The 14,311-nt window shown below is 39.4% G+C and overlaps 1 protein-coding gene across 7 annotated transcripts in view; it reads left to right on the top strand.

Moving 5' to 3' along the window:
* Positions 1-14,311, top strand: part of AFF3 (AF4/FMR2 family member 3) — a 571,747-nt gene that overhangs the window by 233,457 nt on the left and 323,979 nt on the right. The gene's annotated exons all lie outside the window — the stretch shown is intronic.

The following is a 14,311-nucleotide window of genomic DNA, read 5'->3' on the forward strand; positions in this document are numbered from 1 at the left end:
TTAACAGGAAAGGAGAGAAGAATCCACTTTTGTCTGTATTCTGCATATAACTTTGGAATATACTCAGTGGAAATTGTAGACACAATTGGAAATAGAAAAGTCTTAAGACTTATTGACCCAGATTATCAGATAAATTCTCCAGTATTTTTCAGAAGTTAATCATTTGAAGGGCTCTGCTTTTCTTATCAATTCACAACTAATGTGTTTTTATTAAACTGGTGCTTTGTGGTTTATGTGTAACATTCACTTGCTCTGCTTGTGTCATTTTTTTTCTTACTGAAATTTTCAATTCAGCATTTACTGAATTGCCCAACAAAATGTTCAGCACTATACTGGGCAAATAAAAAGGAATAAGATTTATATTTTACTCCTAAAGGGTGTCTCTTCAGAAAGACAGGATTATAAAATGATGTAAGAAAGTAAGTGAGTAGGATTAAAAGGAATGATATAGACAGTAAGCAGTCCAGAAATGAAGAGAAGTTAGAATTGTGAGCAGAAAAGGGAAATGAATTGAGCTCTGAGGAGGCAGTGCAGTGTGGGCGGTGGGAAGTAAGTGTGAGGAGAGATGAACATCATCGGAAGACAATGCCTGTGGCCGGAGTCTTCACAGAATGATGAGCAGACCCATCTGGCCCAAGAGATCCTTTGGATCAGTTCAAGGGGTCTTTATTTCCATGGTCTCCTGGTACACTGTTTCATTCCTAAATCTGTTGGATTTGGGGGAATGGGAGTGGAGGTGATTTTTAAGGTAATTAAATTAATTGCACATAACTAACAATTAAATTAAGTGTATGTGATTATAATGCAACTTGTCCTATATTCATTGCCAGATAAAAACTTTTGAAATGCAGTTTAAAATGCTAGTCTTTGTTGTCCTAAAATGGAAATCATACCAATGGTAAGTGAGTTGAGTTTACTTTTCTAGTGATTTTATAATAAACGACTGTTTCATGTAACTTTGGCAGATAAAATAACCACCTGTTATTCAGTTTTTTGAGTAAACCTTCACAATACAATTGAAAAAAAAATTTAAAAAATAAGTAAATCATTCCTTTAAAATTTATAGGATGTACTTGCAAAACAGTTTATTTACTCTTGGGGTAGAGAAGTATTGAATAAGAACGCATTTTTGACAGGGAGAAAAATGACCAAGTGAAATATCTTGACTAGCAATTTTAAGTACTTTGACTTAACTGTGCTTCACTTCAGATGGAAACTTCTGACAGGTTCTTGGGTAAAGCTCTGTGCAAAAGGCATTGGGTACTAACCCAGGCACCTGAGAAGCCTGCAGAGTAGCAGGAATGAGATTGCAGATGGGTGGTCAGGATGCGCTTTTCTATATTTCTGGAATTTGGATATGATAGATGAGTGCTTTGGATAGTGTTGATGGAAGTTCCTTGGCCGCAAGGGTTTAGATCATTCCATTGTACAGTTTCATATCAACTTATAATACCATGTATATTCTGTGTTTATCATATAACCAACTCCCTCCCGAGTTGTTTATTCAGAACCTGAAGGTGAAGAGTGTTTTCTGTGGTCAGGTGATTTCTCAATTGAGATTTTACGTTTTAAAAAGGTGGGGGAAGGGGGGGTGCAGGCAAGGAGGAAGAAGAAAAAGAAGATAGAGAGGTGGAGGTGGAGGAGTTAGTGGAAGAGAAGAAAGACAAGAGACAGCTCTTTTTATATGGTAGAAGCAGCTGCTAAGGGCATACAGATATAGTTTATTACTTTAATCAGTTCACCTTAAATCCTTTCATCGGCATATATACAGTGCACAACCCAGGCCTTTATTGCAGATGGTACCACGGCCATGGGTGAGGGTTTCTGCATGCCACTGTCAGAGGTCAGGCTTTACCAGGAGTAACGATCCTCTCTGCAGTGAGCATGGTGGCCCCTTTATAAAACCAGCTTCAAAAGGTTATGTGAATAGATGCAATTAAATAATATATAAGTGAAGGCTGGGATTCTTGTGCTGCAAGAATACCCCTGTGCATTTAGCACATCTGAATTTCAATATGTCATCTTTTTAGAATCAAAGGCTGTTTCTATCCTGTGTTGTTGAATTGGAGTTCAACTTCAAAAACACATTTAAAATTTCAAATTGGTTTTTATATTAATTTTCTCCTGAAGTATGGGGAAATGTTCTGTTGGTGGGATTATAAACTAGCATTGTCTTTTCAAAATGCAATTTGGCAATATCTGCGAGCGTTTGAAAATATGAGCCCTTCAGGCTGGCAGTTCCATTTCTAAGAACATTTCCAGCAGAAATACCCACATATGTGCACAAGGAACTTGTAATAGAGAAGTATCAACAACCCAAATGCCTTCCTATAGGGAAGAGTTTAAAAGGTGGTGTAAAAATTGTGTGGATTGTCTTATGTCAGTTACATAAAATGAAAACAAATCAATGTGTGCTGAGCATCAAGAAATGTTAAATGAAAAGCAGTTGTAAAACCAATACATAGGATGATCCCACTTTTATTTTTAAATAATGATACACAAAACTATTAATAATTGGTTATTTTTTGGAGAGGGATACAAACTGGTCTAGAAGTAAAGAGGATGGGGGTTACATTTTAAAATCTATGCACTTTGCACCATGTGAAGTTTTTAAAAGCACAGCCTTCTGTATTATATAATTAAGCTTTTAAAAAATATTTTCCTGACATTCATCACACACACACAAAAATGTCAGACAATCAAAATGCTTACTAAGTACCTGACACTGTCCTTCCTTCTTCCTTTCACAATTTATATTCTCAAGTTTGGAGGCTACAAGCGCAAGATCAGGGTGGCAGCATAGCTGGGTTTGGGTGAGAGCCCTCTTCTTGGCTTGCAGACAGATGCCTTCTTGCTGTGTCCTCACAAGATGGAGAGAGGGCAGGCAAGCTCTCCAGTGGCTCCTATAAAAGCACTAATCCTATGGTGAGGGCCCTACATTTAGGACCTCATCTAACCTAATACCTCCTCAAAGCCCCACCTCCAACACCATCACACTGTAGGTTAAGGCTGCAACATATGAACTTGGGGGGACACGTTCAGTTCATAATACTGTCTAAAAAAAGATTGTCAAACTTCTGGTCAGTAACATTTGTTAAATATTTGCTTTGTGTAACACACTATGAAGTACCTCAGACATATTCATAAGAGAAAATAATTTCTGGTGTCGGGTGGGGGGCGGGGGTGGTGTTGAGAAGGTGTGACCATCATCGTCCAGAGCAGATATTCTGACCAGCACCAGGGGCCAGGCAGGCCCAGCCACGGGTAATAGAGATGGTTTATTTGAAATTTTTAAAAAAAATTTGGAGGGGGTACAAAACTGGTTCCTCCTGTGTTGTCTGTCCGGGTAGTGAGAGTGCCGTTTCTCTTCTACACGGGTCGTAGAGCCATCTGTGTAAGCATCAGGATGATGAGAATCAGGTGCCCACGATGGAGCAGCAGCTTGTCCTCAGCGACTCCCATCTGCTACCCCACAAGCCCACAACTTCCGTCTGTGCTGTTCTGGGATGGGAGAACCCAGTGCTGAGTGCTGAGCCCCGTGGCAGAGACTGGAGGCGATCCTCTAGCTGTCCTCCATCTTACTGACCTCACAAGATTCTCTTTCATGCTCTGGGTGTTGACATGGACATAAGGAACATACAGCCTTTAGGAAGAATCAGGGGAGGGAAAGGGGTCACGACAAATGCTTGTTGACTAAGCTAACGAGGGACAGATGGCAGCACCTATGACAGCCAGATAACATTTGGTTATTTCTCATGAGTACAGGGGTCTCTTCAAAGGAACTTATATAGATAATATGAAAATGATACAGAATTTCCTTCTTTTCTTCCAAAAAATTTACTATGAGAATGTGTTTAATAATAGCATCCTATACCCTAGTTCTAAATTGTCTAATGTATTGTGCCCTAAATTTGTATTAAATTGCCCAGATAGCCAAGGAGTTATAGCAATAAAAGGAGGACTTGGGTCTTCTAACTCTCAGATGTTGATGCTCATGACAGATGTTCCAGAAACTCCCTTGGGAATCTACCCTGTATTTGAATATTCTTACTTCCTTTGTAATAGTTGGGTTTACATCCTACAGAGGTTAAGGTATCAAATGCTGCAGCAAGCCGTGGGCAGAGCCCTTAAACCATTCTCTATAGTGAGCCCATACCCACAGGGACCTCTGAAGCCACGTTCTATGTCTTCTGTGGTCAAGGTGGGAATGCAAGTTGAAGGAGCCTGGATTTTTAAGCAAGGCTGAATCAGACAGGCTCTTTTAAGACTTTCAAGGCATTAGGCTTGCTTCCTTTTGGTGGCCCTACCCCTTTCCTATCAAGCATATTAAAATATACCCACATCCCACATTAAGTATAACATTTTGATATTTTATCTCAATGCTTTAACATTTTTGAGAGGCTTTTATAATTTTGCTTTTGAAGTTATTTGACTATAACTAATTCATTTAATTATAATTGGCTCCTCTGTATTAATCAGACAAACTCAGGAATTCTTGGAAAATGAAAAAAAAATCTAAGCTATACATTATTTTCAAGTATAATGGATTTTTAAAAAAATACTAAATGTAACAACTTATAAAAATGACTTAATATGTTTTTGGACATTACTTAAACTTTTGTTAATTTTGACATTATAGTTTTCTCTTTATTTTCGAGCCCCTATAGTTAGTTCTTCAGGTCTCAAATATTTGTTTGGGACCTTAAAATTCTGGTAGGCTTTTAAACCCAGTGTATAACAGATAGAATGATCATGGTCCTGGATACAAATCCTGGTTCTACTGCTTACAAGCTGTGTGACATAGTGAAAGGCACTTTCAAACTCTCTGAACCTCAGTGTCTTCACTTGTAAAATGAGGGTAATATTGCCTCCCCTAGCGAGATCATGTCTGCTCCCTTGGTGTTGGATGAAACTTCCACCAGTGACTGTCATCTGTTTGTCACAGGGACCAGATGGAAGGTTCGGTAGCCCTCCTAGCCTGCACCTGAAGCAGAGTCAAGGGTAGTCTTTCTTCCTCAGCCTCAGAATCCCGAAACCTAAATGGGACTCTGGCTGCCTTTGCGATAGGCAGGGACATTCTTACCTGCCTGGTGTTCCTTCCCTCCTGTATTAATCATGTCTTTTTATTCTGTAGTTTTGATGCTTTGAAATCTTGGGGCCTGGCTGATCCTGGAGAGACCGCCTTTTCCAGGAGTAGCCGATTCTTAGAGATACAAGTGACTACTCGATTGGATTTTTAAAAAATCCATTATACTTGAAAATAATGTATAGCTTAGATTTTTTTTTTCATTTTCCAAGAATTCCTGAGTTTGTCTGATTAATACAGAGGAACCAATTGTACACCTTTTGATAAAAACTAACCAATCCAGAGCCCACACCCACAAACACCTCCTTTATCAGGCCACTGTCCCTCTGCCCTAATCACCCCAGGTACCAGACCACAAGGGACAACCTCTGTACTGTAGAGCTCACTACAGTTATTCAAACTGGCCCCTCCTAATCCTGCTCTCCCTGCCTCAACCATTCCTTCCCTTGGAAATTCCGATAATGGCTCTTGCCCGAATTTTTCCCTTGCTCCCTCTGCCTCCCGACTAACCCTGGTACTTCCCCATGTGGCTCCCTTGGTGCAGTATGCCGCCTCCACTGGGAACCTGTGCATAACAAGTTATCTTTTCAATGGCAGTTGTCTTCTGACCATTTGTCTCCTGTCATCATTCCTGAATAGTAATAAAACCTACATCTATAGGATACCAGCCCTGGGGAGGGCAAGTCCCAGTGAGCAAGGAAACTGACTCTCAGGAGTGCTTGGGTCCCACGACAGAGGTGAGGGAGAGCCAGCTGACCTTCCTCCTGCATCTGGTAGGCCAGGGGCATGCAGAGGTCACTTCTACCCAGACAGAACTGAGCAGCAAAGCCTATCTCTGATGCTTTGCTGTTTGAAGGAGCCAGGGAGGGGCAGCTAGGGTGCTGTGTGTGGGAACAGTGTAAGAAAGTGCCAAATTCTTAGAAGTAATATGCCTCCTCCTGTTCCAGATCTTCTCCCCCCTCTGACCCAGGAGCATTCTGTTTGCCTGGCCAGGCATCATGGATATCCTAGATAGGGCTTGCTTTGTTTGTTTGTTTGTTTGTTTTCTCAATTAAAAATGAGGTGCCAAAGCATGTATCTTAATCAAGTGTTAAAAGTCTTGGTATTTCTTCTGGCTTCTGCTTCCTCTCTATTCTTTATTCTTTCTGACGAATTTTCCATTGAAAATTAATGCTAGAAATACATGACTAGAGACAAAACATGGAAACATATAAAGCTAGTTCTGAAAACTCAGGACATATACCTGATGACAGTCTTGTCGATCGCCCAAATTGTGTGGAAATCAGAAAACACCCCTTCACCTGCTGTGACATTTCCCTCACCACTGCCTCATTGGGTGCAAGTAGCTGCCTGCGGTTTTCTGGGATGTTCACAGAAGCCTGTGGGCTGGGCTGATATCCCACGCCTTCTCTCTCAAGGCATACTCTGCTACACTAACACAGAATATCTGGGGGAGGTCGGGGAGGCTGCTGTGGAGAAAAGACCAAATGAAAAACCCAGCTCATTCAGAACTTGCCAATGTACAAGCAAAATGATACTCGTGTATTCAGTGGATGAGGCAGGGGTAGATTACCACTAAATTAACCAAGCTTAAATTTCAGGGCTCCTGGGTTGCATGATCCTCTTACAAGGCCCTGTACCTAGTTTTATATTCACAATTTCACATTCTTTTTGTTCTTTTTTGAAGGAGAGCTCGATAGCATTTAGGGCTCGCAAAATCTGCGTCTGTCCCTGGGAAGGGGTTATATGGTTATGTGGGTGTTATGTGATGCTTTTACTCCTTGTCATATAAATCTGTCATGATGAAAGCACATGTTGAAACGACATGTGTCAACATCATTCAAAAACAATGGCATTGGTACCACAGATAATGAATGTATTTCAAATATATTGTTCATTACATCTTAACAGACTTGTATTGAAATCTTTTGCTTTTCTTTACAACATTCAGATCTGTAGAAAGCTGGGTTATGAGAAAAAGAAAGAATTGACAAATCAGTGCTTTTATTTCTCAGCAATATGTCTGTCCCTCTGGGTTTTAAACCTAAAAACGAATTTTTAAAGACTTAAAGCACACGATTGCATCGTTATTTTTATGACCGTCAAATTAATTCTTTCATCTACCACTTGAAACCAGTGGGGATTGACGGTCCTGTTTCCTTACTTTAATGATGTAAAACTTCATTGATAATGAAGATTCTGGAGGATAAAAAATGGTTCTGTGACTACTATTGATTAACTGTCTTGTTGGCTTCATTGTTCAGCCCTCATTGGCCTCTTGGGCAGAGGGAGGCCCAAGAATAACATTGCTGACATTTCCTTGAAAAGATGCAATGCTTTGACAAAGACAGCTGCATGCTTTAAAAAGATACAGTTTTGATGTACATGCTTTAGTCTTTTCAGAAGTACGAGTGATTGATTACAATGCATAATAGAGACCTCTGAAAGTTGCATCGGGTTAAATGTTTATCTGAAATACTTAAGAATGAAAGTCTTTGTAAGATGGTGATTTGCAAAAAAAAATTCATACAGTTTTTAGAAAGAAATTGATGAAGTGGGAAGGAATCAAGGAAATGATAATATACTTTTCTGCAAGCACTAGAGTAATTATAACATTTAATTTAATAAACATCTCTAGTCTAGTAGCTATGAAATCCTGAATGCAGTTTTTAATACAATACAGAGAATGAAATGCTGTCTTAAAATGGCAGTACTCAAATATTATACACATGATGAAGCTTCTGCTTAATTGACAGTTTTTATTCACTTGAAATTACATATAATGTCCTTGATGTCTATGCCTTATAGGTGAGATCTGTTTAATTTATCCCAATACTTCCATCACCTATTTTCTTCATTTGTTCTCAAATTACAGTGAAGTTTTACTATGTTTTATTTTTAGAGTTACATCTTCTGATCCGAGTATTTTATTGGGAATGTACTTTTTTCATCCCTTGCTTTGGAATTATCTAAAATATTTATATTAGGTTCATTACTAAAACATTTGATGCAAAGTTCTGACTGCGTATGACAGTGTTTGTTATTAATATAACACTTGCTGAGTTTCGTTATGGGTAATAATTGCAGAGAGGTAGCTCTTAGAATCATGTATGCTCATGGATGTTTGGTGCAGCCTGTAGTAATGTGCCTGTTTGGAGTCGAACAGACACTGACTGAAGTGTCTCTTCACCTTATGGTAGGGTGGTCTGGAAGAAGTTATACCTATCTTACTAAGCCTTGTTAACTCATCTGTGAATGAGGGGAAGTAATACTATCTCACAGGGATGTGATGCAGGGTCAAATCAGATAAAGGATAGAAAGGGTTTAGCCCAATACTAAGTACTTGTCATCAAGTACAACAATAATACAGATGTATATTTATTAAATGCTGATTATGTTCCAGATACTGAATTATGAAGTGGGATTTTTTTAAAAAGAAGAATAACAGAATAATTTCTAACATTAAAGAGCTTATATTTTTTGGTAAAATTACATATATTTAAGTAACAATTATAATGTGATAACTACACTACTGTGAGTATATACTATGATATTTTGCAAGCAGGGATGATGTGTTGCTTAAGAAAATAGTCACCATCAGGCAAACGCTGAATTAACAAGCACAATGCCCACACTACCCTGACTAATCAGTTATAAGAAAGTCTCAGAGTCCAAGAAGAATTCATTGTCTTTCTTACCTAATGATAATTCTAGTAACAACAGCGTTTTTCCTCTCTAATTTTATGCTTTCAAAAACCAAAAACATGAATTTTTACCTTTTCTGGACTCAGAGACAGCTTCTCTGGCCTAGGGGGCTACATTTGTAGTTGCTATTTGCCTTAGACCTCTTCCATTCTGAGGCTGAGGCTGAATTGAACATGACAGGGAGGGTCAGGTGAACAGATGAGCTCAGCTGCCTTCCACCAGCACACTTGCTGCTTTTAGAGTCCCTGCCCCATCAGACCAGGGAGGCAGCTGTGACCTGTGAAGGCCAACATTTCCACCATTTTTGTTTCAAACACTGACTGGTAGTATGGGTTTAGATACCTGAGCTGGTTCAGCCATCCCACTGAGGATGAGAGTTGGTAAGTGATGAAATTTTAAAAATTAGGTGTCACTGGAAATCAAATTAAGGAAATTAAATTTCGTGATTTCCTATAGCACTGGGGACAAATTGAAGTTGATATTCTAAAGGTAGTTTTTCTAAATTTTAAGAAAAATTCAAATTAATATAGTAAAATGCTTTCATGAATATTGTTGTTCTTTGGTCATTCAAGAAATCTGCAAATCAAATGTTATAATGGAATTTCTTACACAGCAGTCATTTTGGTATAATAAATGTCTGCCTTACTGTCATTTTTTTTTTACTTTGGGTAATAACATTTCTTCCATGGAGTGTGGCATACAGACCTTTTTTAAAGGACCTTAATCCAATGGACTTGAAGTTAAAATAGTCCAAAATCAATTAGAGATTTTTCTAATGGCAAACTTGCATCCTTTGCATTTCCTAGCAGGGAGAGGAGACAGCAAGAGGCTATAGATGCTTTTAGCTCTGCCCCCAGGCCTGACATTATGGGAATGCATCCATCCTGTGTTACAGAGGCTTTCTGACCTTGCATGTCCCTCCTTTGTCTGGAAAATAATTTTTTTGTGACTCCAGTGTATTAGTTTTAATTTAGCAGTGGGCATCTTGGAGTATCCACGTGTTGGAGTAGGCCAAGGCCAACCTGAAGAAGGAGATCCCCAGCAAGAGCTGGCCAGGGATAAGATGAATGATCTCCCAGTTTGGGAATATGGGTGGCAGGTAATAAGACCTAGCTAGTGTGAAGCTGAGCACCCATCTTTAGGGTTATGGAAACCTTTCTGAAGTGGGAGAGAGACATTAAATCTAAAAGGCACAATGTAAGTGAACAAGATTTGAACAGGTTTGCATATCAGGGAGAAGACGCATAAGAGGTATGTTTAAAGGATATTTTTTAATGTATTTGCAGGGTTTAGGAAAGAAGTCTACACATGGTTCAGCCTTGTTTTGCCTTCTCCAGATCAATCACTAAGAGTAAACTGGAGGGGCGCCTGGGTGGCGCAGTCGGTTAAGCGTCCGACTTCAGCCAGGTCACGATCTCGCGGTCCGTGAGTTCGAGCCCCGCGTCAGGCTCTGGGCTGATGGCTCGGAGCCTGGAGCCTGTTTCCGATTCTGTGTCTCCCTCTCTCTCTGCCCCTCCCCCGTTCATGCTCAGTCTCTCTCTGTCCCAAAAATAAATAAACGTTGAAAAAAAAATTAAAAAAAAAAAGTAAACTGGATCAATAAACTTCCACTGTCTACATGTTCCCTATTCCATCTATAGACAGTAGGGGATGAAATAAAACTGGTTAAAAGCAGGTAATTCCCCCTTGCCTATAATGTAGCCAGAGAGGGTAGATGGAGAAGCCTTATCACATAATAGATTCTAAAACCTGTCCTGTAGGTATGGTCTGCCCTCCAAATGAGCTTGTTCAAATGGCCCAAGTGAGGGGTTGAGTTTCTCTCCTAACCAGGAGTAAGACAGAGTGAATGAGCAGATCTGCTATAGACAAGTTAGTGGTCATAGAACAGGAAAAGAGTTCCGTATCTCTTACTACCTCTAAAACTTACAAGGTGCTAGGAGTGGTATTTTGAGGCCTTAAATAGTCCCTGTACCTTCATCCCTGGAGCCAGCAGCCACTGGGCATAAATACACAAATTTAGAGGCCTGGAATTTCTCTCTGAGACTCATATTTCCTCAAATTGAAGGCAGAAGCATGAAAATAATCTTCAGGTGATCATGATGATTATATTTTCATTTAATTTTTACTGTGGATAAGGCACTATGTTATATGTAGGTTATATGCATGGGAGTCCAGACACAATTCTTCCTATCAGAGAGATGTTGGTGACTTAAGTGGAACATTAAAACTGCTCGCTAAGACAGAAGGGAATAAATATCAAGCAAAAGGGTTGTAGACATTGGGTTTTAAGCAAGAAGATGAGAGAAAGCCTTTATATTGTGAGGTATGGTTTGAGCAGACCTTCAGAGGAAGAATTTGAGGAGGAGGAGAAAGGAGGGGCTCCCAGCAGGAATGCACAGACTGTTTAAAAGGAAATGCCCAAATGAGCCAGACAGGAGGGCTTAGTTAGGGGCTGCACTTGGCTCTATGGATTGCAGATTTATCCTCTAGGTGATGGGAACCATTAAAGCTCGGAGCATGGAGCATGGAGCATGGAGAACTGAATGGTGAGAGCTATATTTTAAGATTAACCTAGTAGTGGAGGATGGTGTTGTTTGGAAGGGGTGGGCGGCAGGCAAGCTTTTAGGGATTTGTTTCTGGCCAAAGAACACCAAAAATGAAGAACATGGGTTATTGCGATGAATACCTCTGGTAGAGAGGAGAACAGGTTCTGGGATGGTAGGAGAAGCAAATAGGATGAGTCCTACAATCCCTAAACGGACAGTGGGTCTGCTCTGGTACCTGCCTTGGGTAGTCTTCACAGTGAAAGTTGATAGACAGTACAGACTCATCCTGCTTTAACTAAATTTCTAACTTTAAACATCTAGATTAATAAATAAGCAAATAAAGGAATAACTATTTGCTTTTCAAAATGGTTCTTTGCTAAAGAAGGAATTATAGTGGAATTACTTTATAGACCAAGCTTGCAAGTATTTAAAACGTGATGTCTGTATCTTTAGTGCCATACCCATTGGGTAAAACAAGGCAACATTTATCTTTACTGCACACAGACCTCATCTCTTCATTTGGCCTATTAAATAAATCAACATTATTAATGTTGCTCTGTCTACTGATAAATAAGGCCTCCTGCAATGAAGAACAAAATTCCAACCATTTTTAATTTAGCAAAATGATATTACTACAATGCTTCCTTCTTCCTGAAATTTATAGTAATTCCATCTCGCCTTGTTTTTATTTTCGCATATACTTAAAACTAAATTTTTGTCCCTTCCTGATTTAGTAGATGGCTCTCTGTTGATTTTAGATGTAGGATGTTTCAGTTGGGAAGGACAAAGAAGCCACCTTGAGGGCGAGACTGGAGAAATGATAAAAGAAAACGCATGTTATTTTCCTTCTCTCCATGAAATCATGGTTTGCTGAAAGAAAAAAGACCTTTGTGAAACATGGTGGTTCTCTTCCAAATGAAATTGGAGGGTCACTCCAAAGATTAATGATTCTGAGATGTTAATTCAGCAGAGAATTTATTTTTAAAGGCTGAGATTTATTCTGAGCCAGAGGATCCTGAGTTCAGCTGGGAGACTAATGAAGCATGTATTTTATGTTGTGGAGCTCCTAGTGGTGCTGTCAGTCATTTAACATGGGGCCTCTTCGCAGGGATTTCACATCCGGTTAAAAGTTTATGCATTCAAACGGTGAGATTCTTCTTCATTGGGAATTTTCTCAGAAAACATTTAGGGGGTAGCTTATTTCTTTTATACTTGAAAGGTTTTCCGTGTGAGAGTTCCGTGTTTCTATGGAGGTGCCACATGGGTGGGAATTTATATTATTAACATATTGAAAAGGTTAAAAGGCACATTCTTCACAGTAGTGTACCTTCCAGTCCCTGGGTTGTACATTGTTTTTCCTGCCTAGGGTCAAAACTAAAACAATTTATTGATATCCTAACCATTTATCTTCCCAGACTCCAGGTGAGGCTTAAATTTCATTTAAAAATATTCTCTGAACATACAATGCTTTTTCAGCATTAAAAACTGCATAGAATAATACCTTGTTTTTCCTTGTCAGAAGTAATTTTTAGTTAATCTCTCAGACTGCACCCCTTCACTGTCTTCTCGCCCCTTTTCACCCGTACTTCTCAAGGCCTCACTGACACATGGCATTACCTTCTCCCTCACTGATTACTGTTGTTCTTAGATCATGAAGCAATCAATGTGCCCCATCAAAATGTACATTATTAGGAAATTGATGGGCAGAAATAAAGTGGCCATTTGGACTCAGACTACAGAGTTTCTTCATGAGGCCAGCCATCATTCTGACAGTCTTGAGCCTTGCACTGAATTAAGCTTAGTCATGTTATAAAGAAAATTCTTCATTAGAAATAACCAAATAAATGAACTAAAACAGAATGTTCAGTAGAGTCACCTGGCTTTACTGTGATCTCCCATTTTTCGTGATGCATTCTTTCATTAGCCAGACCTTCAAAGAGAGATGCTACTCATCTAGAGATGGGCCATCATTGGACACTGTCACAAGGGGATGGGTGCTTCCCAAAGGCAACAAATCACAGTGAATCAGACAGGCTTTGGGGGTATACCTCAAGCCAGGTTAGCAGGTGGACACTAGCCATTAAAGAACCCAGGCTTCCACATTATGCTGTTCACTAGCTTACATTTTCCTAGCTGGATGATTTCAGTCTCTCCTCTGAGATATTTCTCTAGCATTTTGACCTCATAAAACATAATATCTCTAGAAAACCTAGATTGGTTAATTATAGTTTAATCCTGCAGACTGGGGCTGTGGAAACCCCCTTGTGCAGATTAATGGCTATTCCCTGGACATTAGGTAAACCTCAACAGTGCATTTATCTGTATCTTCATTTTATATACAGTCACTCACACACATACATACACAGAACTGAAATGAGCTCTCACATAAGCAGGGATAGCCAAAGAATGCAAATAATGATTTACATGTTGCAACAAGAGAAGATGGGTTGGGGAGGGAAGATCTATATATCTATATCTGTATCTATACATCTATATCTATATCTATATCTATATCTATATCTATATCTATATCTATATCTATATCTGTATGTGGAGAGGGAGAGGGAGAGCGGGAGGGAGGGGGACAGGGAGAGACAGAGAGAGACAGAGGGAGGAAAATGAGGACCAATCATGCCAGCATGAGGCATGATTTGCTGCTATTTTCCTTTCTCAGTGTATTTTTCCTGAATGCCTCCCTAGCAGTGCTGTTCAGTTACTACTGTTGTGTGTGTGCTTGTGCATAAATTCAGGTCAAGCACAAAACCCTGATTTCTCTATTCATCATAAGAACAGGTAATGTTCTTATCAATACATAATAAGAAATCACAACTAATTTGGCTCATGACCTTATTCTTTTATCATTAATGGTTGAAATGGTGTTTGCCTAGCCATTAATGCATTCGGTTCAGTAAACTGAAGCTGTTTGAAATTTTCACTAATCCTTTCCCATTGAGGGCTTCCCTGGACCAAATTA

Source organism: Felis catus, chromosome A3 (genome assembly GCF_018350175.1).
Source record: "Felis catus isolate Fca126 chromosome A3, F.catus_Fca126_mat1.0, whole genome shotgun sequence".
NCBI classification, from domain to species: Eukaryota; Metazoa; Chordata; class Mammalia; order Carnivora; family Felidae; genus Felis; species Felis catus.